This window comes from Marmota monax, unplaced genomic scaffold (assembly GCF_021218885.2).
Source record: "Marmota monax isolate L192 unplaced genomic scaffold, Marmota_monax_Labrador192_F-V1.1 WCK01_AAM20220418_F8-fsc00034, whole genome shotgun sequence".
Classification (NCBI taxonomy): Eukaryota; Metazoa; Chordata; class Mammalia; order Rodentia; family Sciuridae; genus Marmota; species Marmota monax.
The window spans coordinates 15,169,980-15,183,939 of NW_026693934.1; the positions used below are offsets into that span (position 1 = coordinate 15,169,980).

The 13,960-nt window shown below is 33.4% G+C and overlaps 1 pseudogene; it reads left to right on the forward strand.

Moving 5' to 3' along the window:
- Positions 1-10,687: 10,687 nt before the first annotated feature.
- Positions 10,688-11,733, forward strand: LOC124106174 (periphilin-1-like; annotated as a pseudogene).
- The last annotated feature ends 2,227 nt before the right edge of the window (positions 11,734-13,960 follow it).

Sequence of the window (13,960 nt, forward strand, 5' to 3'; positions counted from 1 at the left end):
AATTTAGTGAACATACTATATTAATCAATTAATCCCTTGTCCCTTCCCTCCTCCTGCCACTGGCTCACTTCTTCTGCCCTCCAAGTTTCCCTTCTATTATCATAAATCCCTTTTTACCTCCAGCTTCCACACCTGGGATTGAAAACATAAGACCTGTACCTTTCAGAGTCTGGTTCATTTTGCTTAACATATATTTTCCTGAAAATGACATAATTTTGTTTATTATCAAAGCCTTCACTCTTAAACCTATGCATTATTGCTTGAATAATCAGATTGTTATTAATTTTTTTCAAATACTATGACAGTGAAGGATGAACTTGAGAAGAACAAGGGTGCAAGCTATGAGGTCAAGCCAGAATTTGTGTATGGCTTTAGCCAAGTTAAGGGGGACAAGATATTAAGCAAAGAACATAGTCACAGTAATAAAGAGGCATATTTTAAAGGAAAAAATAGAACTAGTTAGGGATTGGATGTAAGAGATGAAGAAGACAGAAAATTTAAGAACTCCAAGGTTTTTTATTTAAATGACTAAGTGGATGTTAGAAAACTTGAGTGAGATGAAGAATATAGAAGACATGCTCATATTCTTCTGACTATGAATCTCTCTCTCTCTCTCTCTCTCTCTCTCTCTCTCTCTCTCTCTCTCTCTCTCACACACACACACACACACACACAAATTAACAGTTAATCAAAATCCATAACCTTTCTTTAGAAATCTGTGTGACATGGTTGGTTAAGGGTAATCATGTAAACTTTGGTCTGAAGTGGTTTAATATATCTTACATTCTTTTAATCTGAATCTATTCATCCTTAATTTGCTTGATTCATGTATTAGTCAAGTATCATCCTCCTAGATGAAACTCAAGCTTGTTGCCCTCAATCTCCACTTTTATCTCTGAGGAGAATATTCAGAGGTGTCAAAACAAAGCATTATAATAACAATTGGAACAAATTTTAGAAGTAAATAAAATTAACAAAGGAAAGTATTTTATAGTACGCTTTACAGATAGTAACATAAAGAATTTTGCCTAGAATTTGATCATTTTGACAAATGTGGACAAGTCATATCCCCTTGAAAACAGAAAATTTCTATAACCCAAGAAAAGTTCCTTTTTCATCTTCATAGCAAAGCACCTGCTATTCAAATAACTACCATTCTGATAAAAGTCATAATTGATCAATGTTGTTTGTTTCAGAACTTCATGCACTTAAACATTATGTATTTTGGGGGTCAGACTTCTTTCACTAAATATAATGTTTTCAAGTTCTTCTGTATTTTGAATGTATAAGTCATCTGCTTTCATTTTTCTAGAAATAATATTTCATTGTTCATTATTCAAATTTAACCCAGTATAGAGATCATTGTGTTATTAACAAACAACTTTGAATATTTCCAATAAAGTTGTTATTAACATTCTTATGCAGGGAGTTTTGTGGATGTATTTTTGTGATTTCCTATGACTATAATCCTGAGCATAATCAACAAGTCTGAGGGCAGATAATTCTTTAATTTTTGAGAAAACCTTGCAAATAATTTTCTATGGTAGTGGTGCTATTTTAGAGCTCTACAAGTAATATATGAGAATTTCAACTGTTTTATACCCTCATCAACATTTTATGCTGACACATTTTGAATTTTATTTATTCTGTTATTTTATTATTATTATTTTATTATTATTATTTATTTATTTTGTGGTACTGGTGATTGGAGCCATGGGTGCTTTATTGCTAAACTACATCCTGAGCCCCTTTTTTATTTTTATTTTGATACAGGGTATTGCTAAATTGCCAATGCTATTTTTTTTTATATTGAGATAGCTCTCACTAAATTTGGACCCTCCTGAAATGCTAGGATTACAGGCATGCACCACCATGCTAAGCAGAATTTTTATCTATTTTTATAGGTGTGTCATGGTTTCTCATCTTGGCTTTAACTTGCATTCACTTGGAATTATTTTAGAGATATTAGTCATCTAATCCACCAACATGCTATTTCTTTCCTTTTACTTAGTTTCTCATTGATTGTGTTAGCGATGTTGTACAATGCTCAGTATTGTAGGATTGCACTATTTTGTCAAAATGTTCCAAAGTTTTCTTTGATAATGGGTTCTATTCCAAGTGTTATGCTTATTCATATTAATTTTTCAATTGCTTTATGTCTAATAAAGATAAATATCTTTGATTTTGTATATCAATTTTTATCCTGTGGATTACCAATTTCATTCATTTGATTCATTACTTTACTTCCAGATAATTTAGGATGTTTTATATACAAAAATAATAATAATGGGGACAAATTTTACACTGGTCTTTATTGTGTTATTTTTTATATATTTGTATAGACTAGAACTTACCATAAAAGTGTAAAAACTGGTAAGAGGAGACATCCTTCTTTTTTAGATTTCTTTAATCAGAGAGAAATTGCAAAATTTTGTCATTAGTTATGATTTGAGTGTTGAAGTTTTACTAGATGCCCTTTATTTTTTTGAGGATTTTCTAATATTAATTGGCTGAGAGTTTTTTTTTCTCCATGAATAAATGCTGAACTGCATCAAGTTTTCAGAATGTGTTGAAAGAGCTGGCAGTATTTTTTTTTCTCTTTATTTTGACTAACCTTATGAAATATACTGATGTTTTAAAAGTTAGCCAAAATTTCCTTCTTTAAACAGCAATTAGTTATGAGTTATATATTTTTAATATATTGATATGTTCATGATACATACTTATGTCTTTAAAATCCACAATGAAGATGCACATTTCCTAGTTATTTTCCATTTTTTGTAGTGAGGTGAAATTCACAGGGTATAAAATTACCTATGTTACTATGTATAGTTAAGTGATATTATCACATAGTTCTGTAATATTCATAATTTATTATATTCACGATCTGTTACAATCATCAGCCCTCCGTATTTTCCTTTCCTCTTAAAACATCCCCTGCCCAGTAAGTAATAACTACCTATTCCCCCCTCCAACTATGCTTGGGTAATGTGTAATAGGATTTGCCTATTTTGCATTTATCATCTAAATATAATCATTACAACAAAGATATGTATCCACACAATATTTTTATCTTAAAACTTTGTGTCTGGTTTCATTTACTTAGCATAACATTTTGAGGTTCATTGAACATGCATCACTACTTTGTACTTTCTAATGACTGAATAAATGGCACTGCATGTATGTTCCTTAAACTATTTATTCATTCATCCTTTTATGGCTGTTTAGGTTGTTTCCACTTTGGGACAATTATGAACAATGCTGTTTTAAATACCTATGTATAAGTATTGGTATGAGTGTCTTTTCCTTTCTCTTGGGGTCATAACTAGGAGTGGAAATGTTGGGCTATGTAAGAATCCTATGATAAACTCTCTGAGGAGCCACCAAAATGTTTTCCACAGTGGCTCCATTTTACTTTTATTTTCACCAGGAATATACAAGTGATCTTCTAAATTCTCATAAAAAACATTTTCTATTTTCCTTATTAAAACCATATTTGTATATGGCCCTATTAATTTCGACCTTTGTATTTCCTATGAAAAAACTATGTAAGTTTTTGTGTTACTAAGCCATTTGCATTCGTTCTTTAAATAAATGCCTACTCAGTACTCTGCCTATTTAAATATTATAGCTGTTTGTCTTTTTATTGTTAAATTATAAGATTTAATCATATATTCTGGATATGACAACCCTTAAACAAAGCTACATACTGTGATACATGCCTTTAATCATAGTGATTTAGGAGGCTGAGGTAGGAGGATTATATGTTTCGGGCCAGCCTGGAAAACTGAGACCCTAAGCAGCTTAGCAAAACTTATTTTGAAATAAAAAATAGAAAGGGCTGTGGATGTAGCTCAGTAATAGAGCACCCCTGGGTTTAAGTTCCTGAAACAACAACAACAACAAAAATCCCTTATCAAAAGTAATATACAAATTTTTAATATTTTCTCCTATTCTCGGGGTTATATTTTCACTTTTTGATAGTTATTTATTGAAAAGTTTTAATATTTTACGAATTTTAATTAGTCTATTTTATCCTTGTTCATGTATTTAATGTCAACTCTATCCATTGTCAAATCTGAGGTCATGAATATTTGCTTCTCTTTTCTTCTAAGATTTTTAATGTTAGCCCTTAATGTAAGATGTTGATACAGCTTGAATTAATATTTACATAGCAGGGGTCTGCGTTTACTCTTTTTCTTTTATTTTTTTTCCATATTTTATTGGTGCATTCTAGTCATACATATGAATGGATTTGTTGTTACGTATTCATACATGCACACAATATTGCCACAGTCCGGCTGCAGCAAAATAACGGGGGGGGGGGGGTAACCAGCAACTTGTGTAGATTGATACAGCAGGAGTGGAAGCTGTTTATTGTAGGACAGGAGGGGTATATACACATAACTGAATACACAGCTTAACTTAATTAACAAACTAGATATAGCAGTCAACCAATAAGGAATCATCGTCTTAATGATTACACACAGCTTAACTTAATTGACATAATCTAGACACAGCTGTCAGTCATTAAGGAATCTCTATCATCTTAATGGCTCGCTGGTGTTACTTCACAAACCACTCCCTCTTGCAAAATGCCAGGTGCCATCTTGACTTGTTTACGGACCCTAACACAATATAAAAATATAATTTGGCCAATACCACTTCTCAGTACTTTCCCCTCCCTCTCCACCTCCTAACCCTTGGACCCTTTCCTCTACTGATCTCCCTTTGATTTTCATGAGACCATCTCCACATTTATTTTTTTTTTTCTCTATAGATTCTATATTTGAAAGAAATCATAGGAACCTTGACTTTCTGGTTTGTTTTTTTTTTTTTTTTTTACTCAACATGATGGTCCCATTTCCATACATTTCCTGCTGCCCAAGAACACAGCCTTCCCAGAATTATTCCTTGAGTTGTTCACAGCTGCCTGTTCAGTTTTCCAACCCACTTTACATGAGATATGCCAGACTCTAAGAAGAAGGCAGTTGGATTTCCTTTCGCTTTTCTGGCTTGAATCACACTGGGTACAATTGTCTTTGTGTCTTTTTCACTCAGGTTCTGCTAGGTCTACTCTAGGCCACATGGCATGTGTTTGCCAGGATGATATGGCAGTGATCTCTTGGCTCCCATAAAATCAGCTGGAGTGTGGATACCTCAAGCTGACTCCCATCTCAGCTCTCCAGGGCCAATTAGAAAACAGAGAACACTTTCCAAGCACCAGTGCACAGTGCAGCCTCTGTATCAGCTAAAATCAGGCTGCTTTTCTGATGTCAGAGATTTTTTTCTGTGTTAAATTTGTGTTTCTTTCTGTATTCTACTTCCTCCGTGGTGAACCAACACTACTACAGCTGTTGTTGAAGCAACCTGCTCATTTCTAATGTACTCTTTCTTCTTTGTTTGATATGCCTACATTTCTGAATCTCTAAGACACTCTAACTGTCCAATATTGAATTTTACTGGAATCACCCTTTCCCCCACCTCACTGAGAAGCAGTGCTTCTGCTGCTCAAATCTTGAGCCACAAAACAAACATGAATGCAGACTTCCCTTAAACCATATCTTGAATCCTCCCACTTCTTAACTCTTGGCAATATTTCCTGAGCTTTGGGGAGCCTATTGAGAAAGCCATTATCTGTGCCTATATGTTGCAGTGTTGAGCCTATGTTTTCTTTCAAGCAGTTGCATTGTTTCTGATGTAACTTCTGACTTTTTTGATCCATTTTCAGTTGACTTTTGTGCAAGATGAGAGACAAGAGTCTAGTTTCATTCTTGTATATATGGGTAAACAGTTTTCTTAGCACCATTTGTTAAAAAGACTGTCTGTTCTTCAATATACGCTTTTGGAACATTTGTCAAGGGACAGATGTAGCAGGTTACAAAATTAACATGCAAATATCAATAGTTTTCTCCTATACCAACCAAGAATCTGCTGAGAAAGAAATCAGAAAAATAATTTCATTCACAATATCCTCTTTAAAAAAAAGCCTAGAAATAATTTGAACCAAGGAGGTGAAAAACCTCTATCATGAAAAGTGTAGAACTTTGAAGAAAGAAATTGAAGAAGACCTCAGAATATGGAAAGACCTTCCATGCTCATGGTAGGCAGAATTAATATTGTTAAAATGGCCATAGTGTCAGAAACAATATGAAGATTCAATGCAATACCCATCAAAATAACAATGACATGCTCCACAGAACTAGCAAAAACAGTCCTGAAATTCATTTGGAAGACAAAGAACCTAGAATATCCAAAGCCACTTTAAGATTAAAAAAGCAAAGCTGGAAGCATCATGGTACCTGATTTCAAATTATACCATAAAGTTATAGTAAGAAAACAAACAAACAAACAAACAAAGCTGCATGGTATGGCATAAATGCATACACATAGACCCGTGGAACAGGAGAGAATTATTCTGTTTATGTGAAAAGCCAGTTGTTCTAGCACCATTAAAAAATAAACTTTTTTTCCTGATCAAATGGGGAACTTTTCTTCTCAGTATTATAAAAATGATTTGGCCATAGTTTTTTTTAATTTTTTTTGGTTCTATTTTATCAGTCCATATGACTGTTCTGGTGCCAATACTACAGATTTGATAACTAGTTCAAATAGCGTAGAAGAAGTCTTGAAATTGGGAACTATCAATCTCTCTATTTTTCATTTTTTAAAATATATATCCTATTTTATCCATTTTTTAAAATAGTTTTTATTCTAATTTTTATATATGACAGCAGAATGTATTACAATTTATATTTACATATAGAGCACATATTTTTATATCTCTGGTTGTACACAAAGTAGAGTCACACCATTTGTGTCTTTATACATGTACTTAGGGTAATGATGTCCATTTCATTCCACTATCCCCCTGACCCCTCCCTTCCCCTCCTTCCTCTTTGCTCTTACAGTTTGTCTAATCTTCCCATGTTCTCTGCCCAAATCCCATTATTAATAAGCACGCTTATAAAATAGAAAATAATCGGCATTTGTTTTTTGGGGGATTGACTAACTTTACTTAGCATTTACCTGCAAATTCCTTGATTTTATTCTCTTTTAATGCTGAATAATATTCCATTGTGTATATATACCATATTTTCTTTATCCATTCATCAACTGAAGGCATCTAGGTTGGCTCCATACTGCTTTCCATATTGGCTGCACCAATTTGCAGTCCCACCAGCAATGTATGAGTGTGACTTTTTTCCCACATCCTACCAACACTTATTGTTGTCTATATTCTTGATAACTGCCATTCTGACTGGAATGAGATGAAATCTTAGAGTTGTTTTGATTTGAATTTCTATAATTGCTCGAGATATTGAACATTTTTTCATATATTTGTTGATTTAGAAGTGTCTCTTCTGTTCCTTTGCCCATTTATTGATCGGGTTATTTGTTTGTTTGTTTGTTTTTTTGGTGCTTAGCTTTTTCAGTTCTTTATATATCTATATTAGTGCTCAACTTGAATGGATAAAAATGTGCTCCCATTCTGTAGACTCTCTGTTTACCTCACTGATTGTTTCTTTTGCTAAGAAGCTTTTTAGATTGAATCCATCCCATTTACTAATTGTTGATTTTAATTCTTGTGGTATAGGAGTCTTTTTAAGGAAGTTAGGGCCTAATCTGACATGATGGAGATTGGGGCCTACTTTTTCTTCTAATAGGCACAATGTTGTTGTTTTTACCAGGTATTTAACATAGAGGTACTTAACCTCTGAGTCACATCTCAGTCATGTTTTAAGTTTTATTTTGAGACAGGATCTTCCCAACTTTCTGAGGGCCTCCATAAGTTGCTAAGGCTGAATTTGAACGTTTGATCTTTCTTCCTCAGCCTCCTGAGTTCAATATTGTTATCACTGTTTTGGACTATTGCAATTTTACTTAAATTTGATCCCAAAATAATTTTTGATTTTTTTCTCTACCCACTGGCAACTTAAAAATGTCTGATTGGGGCTGGGGATGTGGCTCAGTGGCAGAGAACTTGCCTCACATATGTATGGCACTTAGTTTAATCCTTTCACAATGTAAAAATAAATAAACAAAAAAAAGATATTGTGTCCATGTTTTTAGTTATTTTTTTAAAAAAAGCATATGAATTTCATTATATTTGCAAATATTCTGCTTTTGATTGTTATTAATTTCTAGCTTTACTTTGTTGTGGTTGGGGAAAATCTTTGCATGCTGCAATGAGCAAGACCCATAGTCCAAGAATTGATTTATGAATAATCTATATTGTGTATATTTATGAATAATCTAATAAGTGTTCCATGAACAATGGATATGGAATTATGTTCTGCTGTTTAGTTCAATAGGTCTACTTCATTTTTAGTATTGTACAAGTGTTCTGTTTTCTTAAATCATTTCTTTCTGGCTACTTTATTATTCTCTATTATTGGATAATTTTTCTTCCTTCAATCATGTTAATGTTTCATTATGTATCTTGGTGACCTAAAGTAGGCCATACATAAATATATAATTATTTTATCTTTTTGATAAATTCACTCTTTTATCAATAAAATACTTATTTTTTAAAAAACCAATAATATGCTTTGTCTGATGCTAGTATTTCCATAATAATTTTTGTGGCTACTATTTGAATGTTATATTATTCCCTTTTTTCATTTTAAACCTATTAGTGTCTGAATTTAAAATTAATCTCTTATAAGAAAAATAGAGTTAGAACATGATCTCTTAAATCCAGTTTTATGAATCATTTTTCTTCAATTGGTGTTTATAATCCATTTATATTTAATATGATTACTAAATATAAAAGACATACTCCTGTCATTGTACATATATAAAGCCTACTTCAAAAAAAAAGGAAGATTAAAGATGTAAAAAACCCTAATTTTTTACCTCAGGAAATTAAAAAATAAAATTAAATAAAGCCCAAATAAATACAAGGACAAGAATGCCAAACACCATAGCAGAAATAATTACAATAAAGAATAAGAAAACAACAATAACAAAATAATTTTTTTAGAAAAAAAGAAAAATGGAAACAAAAAACTAGCAAAACTAAAAATTAAATAAATAATAAATTTGATTAACTATGAGACATTTAAATTGATGCTAAAGACATAAAAAACATTCATAAAGACTACTATGAATAAATGAACCCAAATCAGATGATCTTGAAGAAGTGGATAAATTCCTAAAAATATACAACCTACCAAGCATGGATCATGAATAAGTAGTAAGCCCAAATACAGACCAAAAACTAGTAAGAAGATTAAATGAGTAATCAAAAATTTCTCAACAAAGAAAATTTCAAGTTCATATAACTTCTGTGTTAACTTTCTATTACCATGATAAAATATCTGAGATGATCAACTAATAAGAAGAAAAGGTTTACTTTAACTCTTGTTTTAGTCCAAGATCACGATCACTTTGCTATGTTGACTTGTGTCTATGGTTGCTCAGTACATCATTGTAGGAAGTGTGTGGCAGAGGAAGCTGCTCACCTTTCACCTCATGTCAACCAGGAGGCAAAGATAAAACACTTAGATACAATGCTAACATCCTTTCTAAGGGTATGTTCCCAGCCACCCAACTTCCCAACTGAGTCCCACCTCCTAAAGGTTACCTCTTAGTAGAGCCACAGCCTGAGAACAAGCCTTTAATATATGGGATTTCAAGGGACATTTGAGATCTAAACTTTAACACCTTTACTAGTGAACTCTTCCAAACACTTAAAAATGAATCAGCACCAATCCTCAAAGTCTTCTAAATTATTGAGGAGGATGGAATCTTTCCAAACTTTCTATATGAGACTAGCATTGCTCTAAAACTAAACCAGACAGAGACACTAAAGGAAAACTGTAAGTCAATAACACTGGTGTATATGAATGCAAAAATCCTCCAGAAATACCAGCAAAAATAATTTAACAGCATGTTATAATTATCATACAACATGACCAGCTAGGTTTTTTTCAAGAATAAAAATTTGCTTCAACATATGACCATAATCATTTTTATGCAATGTGTGTTACATGTATTAAAATTGTGTTGACTACAAAATTAGCAAACTTTATTTTTAGGTTAATATCAAGGCTTTTATTTTTCAGAACTTTAATCCCCCTAAAATTGTGGATGGGTCATATCTAGGATTTGGAACATTAAGTTGGAAAATGAATACAGTTAATGGTCTATTATCACAGGACATCTATTTGGTTCAGAGAGGTCACTTTGGAGGCCAGTTCTTTATTTGTTTCTCTATTTTCCTTTAGCATCCTTGACTGATCATTAGCTTACAAATATAAAAAGAAGTCTGGGAAAGAGTTATCTACCCACTGTCCTTCAGAAGACATTTTACAATAAATACAGAAACCAGAATGAAATAAAGAAGAAACAAGCCCACAGTGGACAGTGTAAGCTGTATACCTTAAGGAGAAACATTTCTTAAAGTCTCCCCCACTTATCATTTATCACTAATATATGAGCTACTGCCAGAACAATAGCATATTCAAAAAGAATGAAGCTAAGCAGAATAGGTATTTTGCTTTTGCTAAAGGTGATGAGACACATGAGCTGCCTGCTATGCCTGAGGGAGCTGGAGGGTGGTTTCCAAGGAGGCTCCTGGAGTCTCCAGCTGCATTTGAGTCATGCAACAGTTCTGCCCTTGCAACTAAGGGTGGAGTGACACAATGGATTTTAGAACAAAGTGACTTAAATAAAAGATAAAATGTGGTCTGAGGAACGATATAACTATGAAAGACTTCCAAGATAAGAAGTACCTCCTAGAGTCCCCAGTTATGGCTACCATAGTTACTATTGTGCCAAAAGTCACCACTGCTAGACAGACCTAGTGAAGGAAGCTACAGCAGATATTGCCGTCATGTTGGTTACCAAGACTATGATGAAGGCCACCATTTTTCTCATGATCGAAGAAATGGTCCACCGCACAGAAGAGATGGATCTGGTTGTAGATGGATAAGAGATAATTATTATGCAAACTGACAGTCTGAGTACAGGGACATAAGAGATGCCTTCAGAAGAGAAAATTTCTACTCATTATGTGAGAGATCCATCTCTTCATAAAAGGGATGCTCCTTTCTTCAGAGAAGCCCCTGTAGGTCAAAAGGACTCTCCACATAGGAGATCTGGCTCTAGTGTCAGTGCTAGAAGCCACTCTCCAGAACAAAGCAGAACATCTTCTTCCCATCAATCTCAACATAGAGAGCCCTTGTGTGTTGGTGCCTCCTACAAATGGCAGCATGAAGGAAAGCCAGAAAGAAGTAAAGAAAGACCTGCACAGTCTTTGAAAACATCAAGAGACACTTCACCCTCAAGTTAATCAGCAGTTCCATCATGAAAGGTGTTACACAAACCCAGTTGTCTAACTGAAAAGGAACTAGCTGAGGCTGCTGCAAAGCTTGAGAATTCAGATAAAAGTAATTTGCCTAAATTTTTTGAGCTTGATGCAGGGTCCATACCACCATTATTCATTGACCAGCCATAAGCATCTGAGTCAAATACAACAGAGGACAAAGAATTATTTGAAGACAAGTTACCAGTTGGTCTCAAACAATAATATCAAAAATCAAAGAGATTGAACAGGTTAACCGACAAGAATGTGAAATGTTTGGGATGGTGGTGAAAATGCTGATTGAAAAAGATCCTGCCATAGAAAACCTAATGCAGTTTGCAGTGAGACAGAATTTGCCTGAAATAGGTGAGCAGTGTGTTGAAGAACTCAAGCATTTCATTGCAGAGTATATGTCTATTTAAGATTTTAGGCATGCATTACATTTTTAAAGCAGTGATCTTATTGCAGGTTGACAGATGTATGTATGAAAAGAAGCATGACTTTCACCCATTAATTCTCTACCTCTCTTTCTATAAGAAGGTGTTTATATGTCAATCTCTCATTCCTTGATAATAAACTGAAAGTTCCATCTGGGGTGACAATAAAGAAGAAAACTCCATTTATCAATGAAGATGCAAAATTATTTTCATTTGTAAAAAACCGAGAGATTAAGAGATAAATTACCAAATGTTATGCAGATTATTTTCTAAGAATAATTTTAATGAAATATTGAAATCTTATTGATACTAGTAACCGCAGCAACATAAACAATAATTTCCAGTTTATGTTTTCTATTGAGTGTTTTACCCTGATGATTATGTTACAAGGGAAGAAAGAAGAAAATAAGACATTTTGGGGGAATATTATCTGTAATTTTTTGGTTACAAGTGAAAGGAATCCAATTGCACTAGTTTGGTTGTTAAGCACCATTTGTTGCTTTCTATGTTTAAATTATTAAATTATTTTATTATCAGATAATTTCATTATTATTATGGAATTATTAAGTAATATAATAATTCCAATAGTTTTCAATAATTAAACCTTGAAAAAAGAGAGAATTCAACGTTCCCCCTGGGAATAAGCTGGTTCAGGCCTATGATTTTCCTGGAGCTCCTTTTCCAGGCTCTATCTTTGCTTCTGTATGCTGTCAGGTGTACCTTCTCATTCTATGCACCCACTCCTCAACAAACCTGGTCTTGCTACTAGAAGGAATAGAGCTCTTTAACCCCAAGGTACCCATCATCAGAAAACAATTGACTATCCCACTTCCTGATAAAATATTTCTGAGGAGCATGCTGAATTTGGCATATATTGAACTATTTGTCCTGCTCTGAATCCATAGTTTGAAGATATCACATAGGAAAACGGTTTTCCTATGGAGATTGAGTCATCAGAATTGAGTACACATGTGTCCTGGAGAGTACAGTTCATTCTACTGTCTAGGACACATGTGTACTCAACTCTGATGACTCAATCATAACTTTTCTATATTCATATGTGAATACACAACCAGTGAAACTCAACATCATTTACAACCACAAGAATGGAATCCTAATTAAAATGAGTTATATTCCATGTATGTATAATATGTCAAAATACACTACTGTCATGTATATTTTAAAAAGAACAATAAGAAAAACAAAACAAAATAGGAGTATAACTCCCAGGAGAAATGAGGCCCCATAGTCAAATACAAATAATTTTTGTAAAGGAAACTTGGCACAAATAGTTCTAATTTGTGGAAAATATATTGGGGAGAAAGGTTTAGAAAAGGAAACTTTCCAAAACTTAAGAAATATTATTCATACTAATAAAAATATTATTTTATGTAAGTATATTCATATTCATATATTAGATACTTAGGCAAGTACAATATTTGATGTTTCTCAAATAAATACTGCTCTTCACTCTTTGAAGCTTGTTAGAATGGTGTTTGCCACATGTATCTTAATTATCCACCATACTGTATTCCCCTGGGTACACAATGAGGACAGAGAGAGCACACTTGTGTTTTTAACAATAATACCTTCCCCAAGGCCTATATAATATAATTCCCAATGAATGTATATTACCTAATGCCTGATTAACCAACTAGCACAGTTGTAATTTACTGATCAGTTACACTTCAGCATATAGTATAGCATAATGCATTGAACATAGTAGAAACACAATGAATTTATTGAATTTACTACAAAAGAAAATTAGAAAAATATATTGACAGATATATTTATGTGACTTATTGGAAGAGGTATTTCTTACTTATAAGTTTAGTGAAGAATGAAGCACATTCATTAAAAACCCTAAGGCAAGGGCTGGGGTTGTGGCTCAGCAGTAGAGCACTCCTCTTGCACGTGCGAAGCCCTGGGTTCCATCCTCAGCACAACTTAAAAATAAATAAAATAAAAGTATTGTGTCCAGCTACAACTAAAATAAAATACAATAAAACCCTAGGGCAAGATGTGACCAACTGTTTCTACTTTTGTAGGAATTATAGACATTGGTCACTGTGTGTCCCACGTACCCTTTAACCTTCTCAATGACAGCAATTTTACATGGATGTGAACTGGGATCCTTGGTTTCCTCGGATGCCCAGTACTACTGGAGCTTATCATAGTAGAGGCATTTCAGGACTAACCAGTTGCTTCTGGG